The following is a 14269-nucleotide window of genomic DNA, read 5'->3' as shown; positions in this document are numbered from 1 at the left end:
CGAGGAAGGAAGAGAGGAAAGGCGAGGCGGGAAAACCAGTCGGGGGTATGCCCGGAGGCGGGAGGGTCGAGCGGCTTTAGTGGTGGTCGCGCGAGTGAATAAACGACAGTCCCCTCAGCTGCACCTAGACTAGGCCTTGTGCCTGGGTCCCGAGCCCATCCCCCTGGGGAAAAGTTCCGGGTGCCTAGTCTCGATGTTTGGAAGCGTACTGACAGCACAGACCCCTCCCTCCGATACCTTGCGCGTTTCTGAAGGCTGAGCCAAGATACTTCTATTGTCTCCTCCTGGCCTTGCTCATCGACCTCCCTGAATAAATTGGACTGTATACCTAGTGTATACAGTAGTGTATACTGTATACCTAGCACTTTAGTGCTTCTTACACTAGAGCTAGAATTTTTGGTTAACCAACCCTGGCCAAACACATGAACTTAATTGAAACAAAACAAAACATGATCCCATTGGGCAGGATTTTGATGGCTACTGATGAAAAAGATGCTCCTGAAAGTTCTAAACTGGTGGGGAGAAGAAGCTGATTCCGATCCTTGACTTCATTGCTTTGAATTAAAGAATGGTCCTTCTGTGAGTTCTTTAAAATATAGTGGCCCTACTGACAAAAGCATAGAGCATAAGGATATGGAAAAACGGAACAGAATTGAGATTCCAGAATAAATCAGTAAATCCTCACACATCAATTAATTTTGGACAAAAATGCCAAGACAATTCAATGGTGAAAGAAGTCTTTTAACAAAACTTACTGGGACAACTGGACATCCATATGCAAAAGAATGAATTTGGATCACTATCTCACAATATTTGAAAAATTAACTTAAAGTGGATCAAAGGCCTGAATGTAAGAGCTAAAACTATAAAACTCTTAGGAGAAAACATACGTATAAATCTTCTTGATCTTAGATTAGGCAATGGCTTCTTAGATATGACACCAAAATCACAAGTAACCAAAGAAAAATAAATAATATAGACTTCATCAAAATTAAAACTTTTGTCTTTTATGTTAGAAAGACAACCTAAGAAATAGAAGAAAATATTTGCAAATAATATATCTGATAAAGGTCTAATATTCAGAATACATGAACTATTATAATTCAACAATTAAAAGACAAGTAATCCAATTTAAAAGTGGACAAAATATCTGAATAGAAATTTCTCCAAAGAAGATATACAAATGGACATGAAAAGATGCTCAACATCATTAGCTATCAGTGAAATGCAAATTAAAGCCACTATGAGATACCATTTCAGACCCATTAGGATATTGTCTATAAATGAAAAGAAAAATAATAAGTGCTGAAAAAGATATGGAGAAATTGGAACCCTCATACTCTACTTAGTGGGAACGTAAAACGCTTTGGAAAACACTTCATTTGAAAAACATTCTGGCAGTTCCTCAAACTGTTAAACATAAAGTTACCATGACCCAGGAATTCTACTCCTAGGTATACACCCAAGAGAACTGACGATGTATGTTCACACAAAAACATGTACACAGATGTTCACAGCAGCCATATTCATAATTCATAATGAATTCATAAGAAAAGTGGTATAGCCATATAAAGGAATATTATTAAGCCATAAAAAGGAATGAAGTCTTCATATGATGTGGATGAAACTTGAAAACATTATGCTAAGTGAAAGGAGCCAGTTGCAAAGTATGATTCTGTTTATATGACATACACAGAATAGGCAAGTCTATAGAAACAGAAAATAGATTAGTGGGCTACTGCTCCAGCATTCTACTAGGGCTGGAGGATTAGTGGGGAAATGGGGAGTGACTATTAAAGAGCAGAGTTTCTTTGAGGGGTGATGAAAATGCTATAAAATTGCTTGAATGATGACTGTACAGCTCTGTAAATACACTGAAAAACTAAAAATTGTACACTTTAAATAGGTGAGCTCACAGGGAATTACATTCCAGATTTAAAGCAATGAATGGAAAGGATACAAAACATTAAAGTGTAGCAGGTTATTGTTCATACGTGTAAAGCACCTTATATGATTGAGAAAATAAAGAACAGTGCCTTAAAAGACAGACTGAAAGGTAGACTGTAACTTAAAATGTTGGTGATTTGTTCTTTCACATTAATGAAGGGAAAGGTTGGTCTGAGGATGTAACTGTTGATGTGAGCAGTAGTAAACCAGCTTTTAGATACCATACTGTTAGTATTTAATTGAAAACTTACCTACTTTATTTCAAGCCTGAGTAACTTAAAGGATGTTATACAAAGTCAAAACCCTTCATCTATTGAATCTCCCAACATTTTGCTTATGGCTGTTAAAAAGTATAGCGATAAAGTTGATTTAATTATATTTTCCTTTGTACTTCAAAAAATTATCTTAACACTGTTACCTTAAAAGGATTTCCATGAAGCTTTCTGGAAAAGTAACTTCTGTAAGGCAAGAAAGAAGTTGTTTTAGAATCATTTATTAACTCTTTAAATGAGACAATCATTTTAAGTTTTGAGACAGCAAACATGAGCAGTATAATTTCAGAAAAAAATTTAGTTGATCAGATTACTGTAGATTTTTAATGATGATTGCCCTGGATAAACAGGTTGTACTTTTTCTTTCTCCTTTTCCATCCTTTCTTCTTCTCAGTTTCAATTGCTGTAGTATAATAAGCATGCATACTTTTATTTCTTTAGCTTCCTTATGAAGCACTAGTTTTTTCAGGTTTAGAGGGATACTTCTTCCCTGTCTTTGACACATTGGATTAGTTCAGAGGCTTAAATCAGTTTAAAAATGAGCTTTTGCTTTTCTAGGTCATTAAGGTTTTTTGTTTTAGTTTCTTTAGCCTATAGTGGCTGTGTTTAGCACTTGGTTTTCAATATTTTATGGGAAGAAATGACAAGTTGCTTTGGTCCATTTCATAAGCCAAAATTCCTTACATTTAGATAATTAAATGTTCTTAAAATGAAGATTTACTGTTTCTTCTTTACTTGCTGGTACAGCTAAAGTTTGTTTTACTTGCACATTGGTACATATACCTAAGTTTTCAAGTGCCTTAATTGTTTAAAATCTATGGCTTCAAAGGTTTTGGGGGAAAGGTAGGCTTACCTCACATTTTTGTTTCCCTCAGTAGTAATATTTTACGTACCTCACAAAAAATTTTATTATGGTGCCATGGCTATTAGTTTTTAGTGAGTGCTTTAAGATACAAGATTCAGTTGAAAATATACAGAATTTCCATTCTCCCAAAGTGGTAAGAATTAGCTACAATGGTATAATTGTCATTTACCTAGATAGGAATACCTTGCCACACATTAATGTTAACACTATAGCTATTTTTGTGAAAATATAGCTGATGAAGCCTCTCATCTTCTATAATTTTGAATACTGCTCTAACAGAATCATAATATGGAATTAGATTTTACAAAAAGAGCTCTTACAACAGAACTCACGGGCTTTCCCCCTCTTCCTTTAGCAGTTTAGTATCTTGGGCCATTAATAATTTGGGGGTTCTTTTTAATCCGGAAGGTATATAGAAACCTTTTCAGATTTTTCATCTGATTTGTTCATGCAGATTGTAGTTCTATTAAAATCCCTTATTTTACCTTACAGATATTTGTTGCACAGACACTGCTGTATTTAGAAATTTATATTTCAGTTCATTAAAAACTGCAAAACCAGAGGGAGGGAGACACAAGAGGGAAGAGATATGGGAACATATGTATATGTATAACTGATTCACTTTGTTATAAAGCAGAAACTAACACACCATTGTAAAGCAATTATATTCCAATAAAGATGTAAAAAACAAAACAAAAAAAAAAAAAAAAACTGCAAAACCAATCTGTATCATGTACCAAACTGATTTAAAATAAATCTACATGTTTGTTGGATTAAAAAATAATAATAATAAAAATAAATAAATAGGTGAGCTGTATGATGTTAATTATGTCAATAAAACTATTGTTATATAAAACAAAAATAAAAATATAATGCTAATAAGTGTAGAGCTGCTAATAAGTGAAGTATAGTGTATTATTAAGGGAGTATATAGAACCTTCACATCCAACCAGGATGGTCGTGAAAAGCATGCAAAAAAATAAATAAAATCTAGATTGAAATCCAAAGGGGAAGTTGAAATAGGCTAGAGCAGCAGTTTCAAAACATTTTGGTCACAGGACTCCTTTAAACTTTTAAATTTATTGAAGACCCCAAAGAGCTTTTGTTTATGTGTGTTATATCTATTGATATTTACCATATTAAAAATTAAAACTGAGAAAATTTTAAAGTATGTATTAACTCACTGAAAAATAATAATGTCTTTTTTATACAAGCCCACATTTTTATTATTAGATTCAGCAAATGTAAGATTACATTTCAATAATATAATCAGAAAAAACACAATAAAGATGACCAAAACTACACACTGTTCGTTGAAATTATGGATATAGGTGATTAATAAGAGCATTGAACTTGTACCTTTTTAACCTTTTGCAATTTTAATTAAACAAAACATTATTATTATTTTTTTTTTGGTGTATGTGGGCCTCTCACTGTTGTGGCCTCTCCCGTTGAGGAGCACAGGCTCCGGACGCGCAGGCTCAGCGGCCATGGCTCACGGGCCCAGCCGCTCCGCGGCATGTGGGATCTTCCCGGACCGGGGCACGAACCCGTGTCCCCTGCATCGGCAGGCGGACTCTCAACCACTGCGCCACCAGGGAAGCCCTAAACAAAACATTATTAATGAAACAGTGATTTCCCCATTTTCAAAATCTCTACATACATTTTGAACATAACTGTGGGTATCTATGTATATCTTTTTTTTTTACCAAAAAACTTCCCACCATTTTATTGACACCATGAAATCTCATATGTAATCTTTTTTTTCTTTTTTTCAAAACATCTTTATTGGAGTATAATTGCGTTACAATGGTGTGTTAGTTTCTGCTTTATAACAAAGTGAAGCAGCTATACATATACATATATCCTCATATCCTCCCTCTTGCGTCTCCCTCCCTCCCACCCTCCCTATCCCACCCCTCTAGGTGGTCACAAAGCACCGAGCTGATCTCCCTGTGCTATGCGGCTGCTTCCCACTAGCTATCTATTTTACATTTGGTAGTATATATAAGTCCATGCCACTCTCTCACTTTGCCCCAGCTTACCCTTAATAATAAGTCTTTGGGGACTTCCCTGGTGGCGCAGTGGTTAAGAATCCACCTGCCAATGCAGGAGACATGGGTTCGATCCCTGGTCCGAGAAGATCCCACATGCCGTGGAGCAACTAAGCCCGTGCACCACAACTACTGAGCCTGCACTCTAGAGCCTGCGAGCCACAACTACTGAGCCTGTGCACCACAACTCCTGAAGCCCGTGTTCCTAGATCCCGTGCTCCACAACAAAAGAAGCCACTGCAATGAGAAGCCCACACACCGCAATGAAGAGTAGCCCCTGCTCGCCGCATCTAGAGAAAGCCCATGCGCAGCAGCAAAGACCCAACACAGCCAAAAAATAAGTTAAAAAATTTTTAATTAAAAATAATAAATAAATAATAAGTCCTTTACGTGTTAGCATAAATAACATATTTGTATGAAAAATGACCATGTTTTCCAAATACAAAAAAAGCTAGTGAGTAGACTGGCAGTGATTTTGAGTTTTGCAAATGTCTTTAACTTCCTTAATGCCTACTTGGTAGAAGACAGAAGGATAGTTATATCTACTTCATCCAATTGTTGCCATATTGGTTGCAGTTGGTCGAAATATGTAAAGAAAATCCAGCCTCATACAGACATGTAATTGGGAGAGGGGAGGAGGACTATATTAATAGCCTTTGCTGATAAATGTAAATATTTTCTTTCATAGCACACCCAAACTTGACGAGTATAGCTTCTTAATTGAAATGTGGAATTTGAAACCGTATCAATGAACTTCTTGTGCTCTGTTACATGAAAAATCCATTGGTCTGTCTTGCACTTCAGAGAGGTCTTTCACCCATGCATAATTCTGTAACATGATGGATTGGTCATTGAGAAAACACTGATTCACTGAGTTATACAGATCTCCTAAATGTTGACACATTTCATTATATGGTATCTAAAAATAACATTCATTGTTTTCACAGACTTAACAGAAAAAGTCTTTAAATACTGGGAAACTGTCAAATTCACAATGATCAGTACAATTTTTCCAAAATGCTAATTTTTGTGTGAAAGGTCAAATTTTGTCATTGACAACAAATATTGTCACTTGTTTTCTTTAAGTGTTAGGCTCATCTGTTCATTTTTTGAGAAAACGTCTGCTATATTTCCAAGTCTGAATAACCATTATTGACCTGTCATTCATTCTGTCACATAAAAATACTGTTCCTTTTTTTAAGGGCTAAACAAGCTTATAGCTCAATCTCTTGTGAGCTTTTCCTAGAGATAGCAATCTTTTTTAAATAAATTTATTTATTTTTTATTTATTTATTTTTGGCTGCGTTGGGTCTTCATTGTTGTGTGCGGGCTTTTTCTAGTTGTGGTGAGCGGGGGCTACTCTACTTTGTGGTGCACAGGCTTCTCACTGTGGTGGCTTCTCTTGTGGTGGAGCATGGGCTCTAGGTGCGTGGGCTTCAGTAGTTGTGGCACACAGGCTCAGTAGTTGTGGTACACAGGCCCAGTTGCTCCGCGACATGTGGGATCTTCCTGGACCACGGATCAAACCTGTTTCCCCTGCATTGGCAGGTGGATTCTTTTTTTTTTTTATCATTTAAATTTTATTTTATTTATTTTTTTATACAGCAGGTTCTTATTAGTTATCTATTTTATACATATTAGTGTATATATGTCAATCCCAATTTCCCAATTCATCCCACCACCACCACCCTCCCCGCCACTTTCCCCCATTGGTGTCCATACGTTTGTTCTCTACATCTGTGTCTCTATTTCTGCCCTGCAAACCGGTTCATCTGTACCATTCTTCTAGTTTCCACATATATGCAAGAATATATGACATTTGTTTTTCTCTTTCTGACTTACTTCACTCTGTATGACAGTGTCTAGATCCATCCACGTCTCTACAAATGACCCAATTTAGTTCCTTTTTATGGCTGAGTAATATTCCATTGTATATATGTACCACTTCTTCTTTATCCATTCGTCTGTCAATGGGCACTTAGGTTGCTTCCATGACCTGGCTATTGTAAATAGTGCTGCAATGAACATTGGGGTGCATGTGTCTTTTTGAATTATGGTTTTCTCTGGGTATATGCCCAGTAGTGGGATTGCTGGGTCATATGGTAGTTCTATTTTTAGTTTTTTAAGGAATCTCCATACTGTTCTCCATAGTGGCTGTATCAATGTACATTCCCACCAACAGTGCAAGAGGGTTCCCTTTTCTCCACACCCTCTCCAGCATTTGTTGTTTGTAGCTTTTCTGATGACGCCCATTCTAAGTGGTGTGAGGTGATACCTCATTGTAGTTTTGATTTGCATTTCTCTAATGATTAGCGATGCTGAGCAGATTTTCATGTGCTTCTTGGCCATCTGTATGTCTTCTTTGGAGAAATGTCTATTTAGGTCTTCTGGCAGGCAGATTCTTAACCACTGCGCCACCAGGGAAGTCCCAAGATAGCAATCTTATGGAGAAGAAATGACTGCTTTTCTTCACATAGAATATTTTTTAAAAGTTACTCAAGCATTAAAACTTAGCAAAATTAGTGTTTTAGCTTCCTATTGCTGCTATAACAAATTACCACAAACTTCATGGCTTACAACAACACAAATTTATTGTCTTACAGTTTTGGAAGTCAGAAATCCTAAAATCAAGACATTGCTGGGCCAAGTTGCTTCTGGAGGCTCTAGGGGAGATTTTTTTTTTTTTTTTTTGGTCAGGCTGCACTGCTTGTGGGATCTTAGTTCCCCCACCAGGGATCGAACCCGTGCCCCCTGCAGTGGAAGCTCAGAATCCTAACTGCTGGACCACCAGAGAATTACTGGGGAGAATTTATTTTCTTACTTCTCCAGCTTCTAGAGACCACCTGCATTCTTTGGTTCGCAGCCCCTTCCTCCATCGTCAGGGCCTGCTGGATCTTTAATAACGCCCCTCCTCCCCTCCCACCTTCCCTCTCTCCCTTTCTCCCTCTCCATCTCCTTAGCTTCTGTGGTCACATCTCCTCTGACTCTGACCCTTTTGTCTCCCTCTTATAAGAACGCTTGTGATTACATTGAACTACCCGGGTAATCCAGGATAACCACCGCATCTCAAAATCCTTAACTTAAATCAGATTAGCAGGAGGGAGTCAAGATGGCGGAGTAGGCAGATGCAGAGTTCGCATCTCCTTACAACTAGGGCACCTACCAGGCACTGGTGGGGAACCTAGGACACCTAAGGGGATGAGAGGAACCCCCGTGCGACTGGGTAGGACATGAGGGGGAGCGAGGGGGGGAAGGAGCAGTGGAGGCGGGACGGGACTGGTGCCCCTGAGGGGCAGCTGGGGGAGGGGAGGGGTTCCCACGCTCAGGAGGGGCCCACCCACTGTGAGGGGGTCAGCAGGGATGGGGAGGGACCCTCGGAGGACCGAGGATCGGAAGGGACATGTGGACACGGGGGGGGGAAGGGGATGGTAGGATGAATTGTGAGATTAGGATTAACAAATCTACACTACCATGGGTAAAACAGATAGCTAGTGGGAACCTGCTGTATAACACAGGGAGCTCAGCTCGGTGCGCTATGATGACCTAGATGGGTGGAATAGGGGGCGGGGTGGGAGGGAGGCCCAAGAGGGAGGGGATATATGTATACATAGAGCTGATTCACTTCGTTGTACAGCAGAAACTGACACAACATTGTAAAGCAATTATACTCCAATTTTAAAAAAATCACATTAGCAAAATCCTTTTTGCCAAGTGAAGTAACATATTCACAGGTTTCAGGGATTAGGAAGTGGACATCTTTGGGAGGCCATTAATTAGCCTACCATAATTAATTTTTTACTGTTTCATCAAGGACATTCTCAGGTGAAACTTTTTTTTCAAGTGCATCACAGTATGGAAGACAATGAATACTAGTACATTTGGTGTCTCTCTTGATTCATGCTAAAATGACAGCAGTTTTACAAACCATTGGTTTTGCATTATCAGTGCCAATGTCCACATAGTGAAAAAAAACAAATAATGTCTTATTATGAAAATAGTCTTGAACTTGCAGACCCCCTGAAAAAGTCCCAGGTCCTCTAGTAGTCCAAAGACCATATTTTGAGGTAGAGGAAGGGAAGTGAAAGCTTTTCCTGGCCTAGACAATTGACAAGAGGTAAAGAAGCAAGCATGACAAGCTCTGTATAGTAGGAGCATGGTTTGGAAAGTAGGAGCTAGAAGAAATTGCCAGAAAGGAAAGTAAGGGCCCATTCACAGAAAGTCTAGTAAACCATATTAAGAAATTTGGACTTAATCCTGAAAGGCATAAGGATGGCAGTGAAGGGGTGTAGGAGGCATAAAGAGTTTCTAATCAGGGGAAGTGATAATACCAGCCTGCAATGTGAAGAAGCAAGACAAAAAAAGAGGGAAATAAGTTAGGAGGCTGCAGCAGTAGTCCAGAAGAAAAAAGAGAATGACAAGAAATTAGATCAATGGTAGTAAAGATGGAAATGGAGATGATACAATCAACAGGTTTTGGAAACTGATTAGATTCTGACTTGGGTAACTTGACGTGATGATATCATTTTAAGATTTGATAGAAAACCTTGGAGAAGAGGAACAGATTTGCAAAGGGAAAAAAAGGATAAGATTTAGATGTAAGTATGCAGTGCCCAGAGTCACCCAGGGAAACATGTCTAGCAGGCAGTTGATGTGATTTGGAGCACTGAGAAATCCAGGCTGAAGATAAGAGATTTGGAAATCATTGGCATAAAAATGTTGTTGATGATGACCATTCTTAACATTTATTAAGCTTCAGACCCTCTTCCAAGTACTGTACATTTATTATTTCACTTGATCCTATAAAGTATGAATAAGTGATAATGCTATCCTCACAGGTGCAAAAGCAGAGGCAAGAGAGATTGAACTCACCCAGATAAGTGATACAGTCAGTATTTGAACCCAGGAGATCTTTACTGCAGTTCCTTCAGTGATTTATAACAGGTAGAAAAGGCAGGAGAAATGCTACCTGTAGAATGCTCATCAAAATCACCCGTGAGGGTTTTCAAATTAAGCAAACCTCTGAGATTCAGATGAATGCCCTTAGCAGTTCATTCCTTTCTTCCTCACTCCGCACCTTGAGAATCACAGTCAAGGTAAACCACAATTATTGCCGGGAGGTCTTACATTCCTCAGGTGTGTTATGGCAATAAGAGTGTGGCTTGAATTTAAGATTTCAGAGGTGAGAAATTCTTGGTGATAACGGAGTAGGGTGAGGGCTCTGAAGTGAGTGGCTAAAGTGTCCTGAGAAATGAGGAGATACAGCAATATAAGATTAGGGTGTTGGATGGGTTATAAGATAGAGCAATATAAGATTAGGGTGTTGGATGGGTTATAACATAAAAATTGAAGTTACTGTAGATGACAGTGTAGCTTGGGAGTGTAGGGAAGACAGGGACCAGTGAATGAGTTTAGTGTATGGCAGTAAGAGGAAGAACAAGTTTTTAAATTAAACAGAAGAATGCTGGTCTGAAATTAATATTGGAGAGGCTGGGAAACAAGAAGAACTTTGACCAGTCTTCTAGTGTTTCTCAAACAAAATTCTTGGAGAAATTAAACATTACCTGCAAATCTGTTCTGCCTCCATGCCCTGGGCCATTCTTTGGTCATCAGCTCTTTGTCTCTTCTCTCCTTCCCTTCCCCAAAAAAGAATCACAACAGTTTTTTCGTACACTAGCAGGACACTATGGGTGAAGCAGAATTCCACAGCTATGTTAATTAATGGGCAAACGAGCCAAGAATAAATTCCTGAGTTGAGGGATAAACAACTTCTTTGCCACCTGAGGGAGTTAAGCCCTGTGTGTGGAAGCCATTGGTAGTTGAAACGTTCTTAAGGGCTGGAAAAGGCATAAAACGTAAAAGTAAGGAATGGTGGGAAAATGGTAGAGAGTTGCCTTTGTTAGGATGTGGTACCTTTTGCCTCAGGTGCAAAAGCAAAGTAACAAAAAGTGGAAGCATTTCCCATCCATTGGCAGATCATCCAACAGGCTTAGAAAAACTTCAACTATTCCTATTTTTCTAATAATTTCCCTATTATAATATCAGTAGCTCTGAAGAAGAGGCCTTTTCAATAAGACTACATGTGAAATCGACATATTGTCTTCTATGAATAGAAACAGTGCATAAAATTAGAAACTGGTGAAGCCTGAAATTCCCACACTCATATTTTCTCACTGGGGAAAGAAAAGAAGTCAGAGATAGAGAAGAAGTTTTTAATCAAAAAAAAAAAAAAAAAAAAGGAAGAAAAACCGAGTCAAAGGGGAAAATACATAGAATGAAAAATTTGAGGGCTTCCCTGGTGGTGCAGTGGTTGAGAGTCCACCTGCCAATGCAGGGGACACAGGTTCGTGCCCCGGTCCAGGAAGATCCCACATGCCGCGGAGCGGCTGGGTCCGTGAGCCATGGCTGCTGAGCCTGTGCGTCCGGAGCCTGTGCTGTGCAACGGGAGAAGCCACAACAGTGAGAGGCCCACGTACCGCAAAAAAAAAAATTTGACTTCTTTCCAACTTGATTTTTAGAGTCAAAATATGACTTAGTTGCTCTTTGGAATGATTTTGGAACCTAATCTATTTTTTGTTTCTGATTTCAACATTTTAAGTATATTGTATTTGTTTCAACAAATCCATTGTATTTGTCTCAACAAATCCATTTTTTAAAAACTGTGTTAAATATTGACTAACATCAGAGTAATTGTTTTTGAAAATCAAAAGGAAATAGCCCACTCAGATAAAAAGAACAGATGAACTTAAGAGGAAACATTACTAAACAAAATATTTTACCTAAGTCACCATATCTCATAAAAATTACAAAATTGGGACATAGTGAGAGTAACATATCTTATTTTTTCCTCTTTAAAAAAAACCAGTTCAGGGCTTCCCTGGTGGCACAGTGGTTAAGAGTCTGCCTGCCAATGCAGGGGGCATGGGTTCAAGCCCTGGTCCGGGAAGATCCCACATGCTGCAGAGTAACTAAGCCCGTGCACCACAACTACTGAGCCTGCACTCTAGAGCCTGTGAGCCACAACTACTGAGCCCGCATGCCACAACTACTGAAGCCCACACGCTCTAGAGCCTGTGTTTGGCAACAAGAGAAGCCCATGCACTGCAACGAAGAGTAGCCCCTGCTCGCCGCAACTAGAGAAAGCCTGCGCACAGCAACGAAGACCCAAGACAGCCAAAAATAATAAATAAAAATAAATTTATATATTAAAAAAAAAACAGTTCAGGGGGACTTCCCTGGTGGTGCAATGGATAAGACTCTGTGCTCCCAATTCAGGGGGCCCAGGTTTGACCCCTGGTCAGGGAACTAGATCCCACATGGATGCCGCAACTAAGGAGCCCATGTGCCACAACTAAGGAGACAATGAGCCACAACTAAGACTCAGTGCAACCACATAAATAAATAAATAAATAAAACAAAACCAGTTCAACCCAAAGTGTGTGTGAAATTAATGATCTAACCATTAGTGAAGAATTATTTCAAGGGCAGTAATTTGATTGTACATAGCAAACGGGATATATTCTAGGAACAAAAGAACAGATTTTTTTTTTTTTAAAGCACAAATCTTGGGGCTTCCATGGTGGCGTGGTGGTTAAGAATCCACCTGCCAATACAGGGGACACAGTTTCGAGCCCTGATCAGGGAAGATCCCATATGCCGCAGAGCAGCTAAGCCCGTGCGCCACAGCTACTGAGCCTGTGCCCTAGAGCCTGTGAGCCACAACTACTGAGCCTGTGTGCCACAACTACAGAAGCCCACGCACTTAGAGCCCGTGATCTGCAACAAAAGAAGCCACCGCAATGAGAAGCCCACACTCAGCAATGAAGACCCAATGCAGCCAAAAATAAATAATTTTTTTTAAAAAAAAGCACAAATCTTAAGTGAGTTAATATTAATAACAATGTTAGCAGTGTTATTCTGAAACTTTCTATATCAAGTATGAAGTATATAAATATTTTGCTATCTTTTTAATGTCTGTAGAATCAGAAGATGCCCCCCTTTTTATTCCTGATATTGCTTGTTTATACCTTCTCTATTTTTTCTTGTACGTTCTCATTAGAGTTGTATTAATTTTATCAGTCATTTCAGAAAATAACTTTTGGCTTTCTTGGTTCTCTATATTGTAGGTTTATTGCTATTTTATTTCTGCTTTTATCCTATTTCCTTCCTTCTTCTTTCTTTGGGTTTAATTTGCTCTTCTTTTTCTAGCTTCTTGAGATTAATACTGAGGTCACTGATTTTTAAATTCTTCTTCTTTACCATCTATAAATGGTAAATATTTCATTGTAAATGCAGCTTCAGCTTCCTCCCACAAAATTTGACATATAGTGTTGATATTTTCATTACTATTTAACTCAAAATATTTTATAATGTTCACTGTAATTTCTTCTTTAACTCATGGATTGTTTAGAAGTGTATTCCTTAATTTCAAAATGTATAGGAATTTTCTACATGTCTTTTTGTTATTAATATCTAGCTTAATTTCACTGTGGTCAGAGAATATACCATATACAACTTCAGTGCTTTGCAATTTGTTGAGACTTGCTTTAAGGCCTAGCATATGGTTAGTTTTAGTAAGTGATACACATGTGCTTGGAAAAAAATGTGTATTATCCAACTGAACTCCAGTTTCTGTGGCCCCCACTCCAAAGCTCTGTTTAGTTTCTCCATCTCTCAGCCACTGCTTTCTGTTCAGTTTCCCATTCCCCTAGTCATCACCTTTGGGTTAGCAAATTCCACAAAGTGAGAAGTGGCACCAAAGTAGGGGCTCACTTCTCTGGACTTCTCTCTTCTGACATCTTTTCCTTGAAAATCCTCACTGCCTTAGTAAGCCTCACATACCTTCAAATAAGTGTATATTTTTCTTTTCCTTCCTTTTTTCTTTTCTTTTCTTTTTTTATTGCTTTGGTGTCAGCTGAAAATTAAGTTAACTGATAAGTGTCAGACCATCTGATATCTTTTTTTTTTTTTTTTTGTGGTACACGGGCCTCTCACTGTTGTGGCCTCTCCCGTTGCGGAGCACAGGCTTCGGACGCAGAGGCTCAACGGCCATGGCTCACGGGCCTAGCCGCTCCGTGGCATGTGGGATCTTCCCGGACCAGGGCACGAACCCCTGTCCCCTGCATCGGCAGGTG

This window comes from Hyperoodon ampullatus (genome assembly GCF_949752795.1).
Source record: "Hyperoodon ampullatus genome assembly, chromosome: 8".
NCBI classification, from domain to species: Eukaryota; Metazoa; Chordata; class Mammalia; order Artiodactyla; family Ziphiidae; genus Hyperoodon; species Hyperoodon ampullatus.
Note: the sequence above shows the minus strand (reverse complement) of the source record.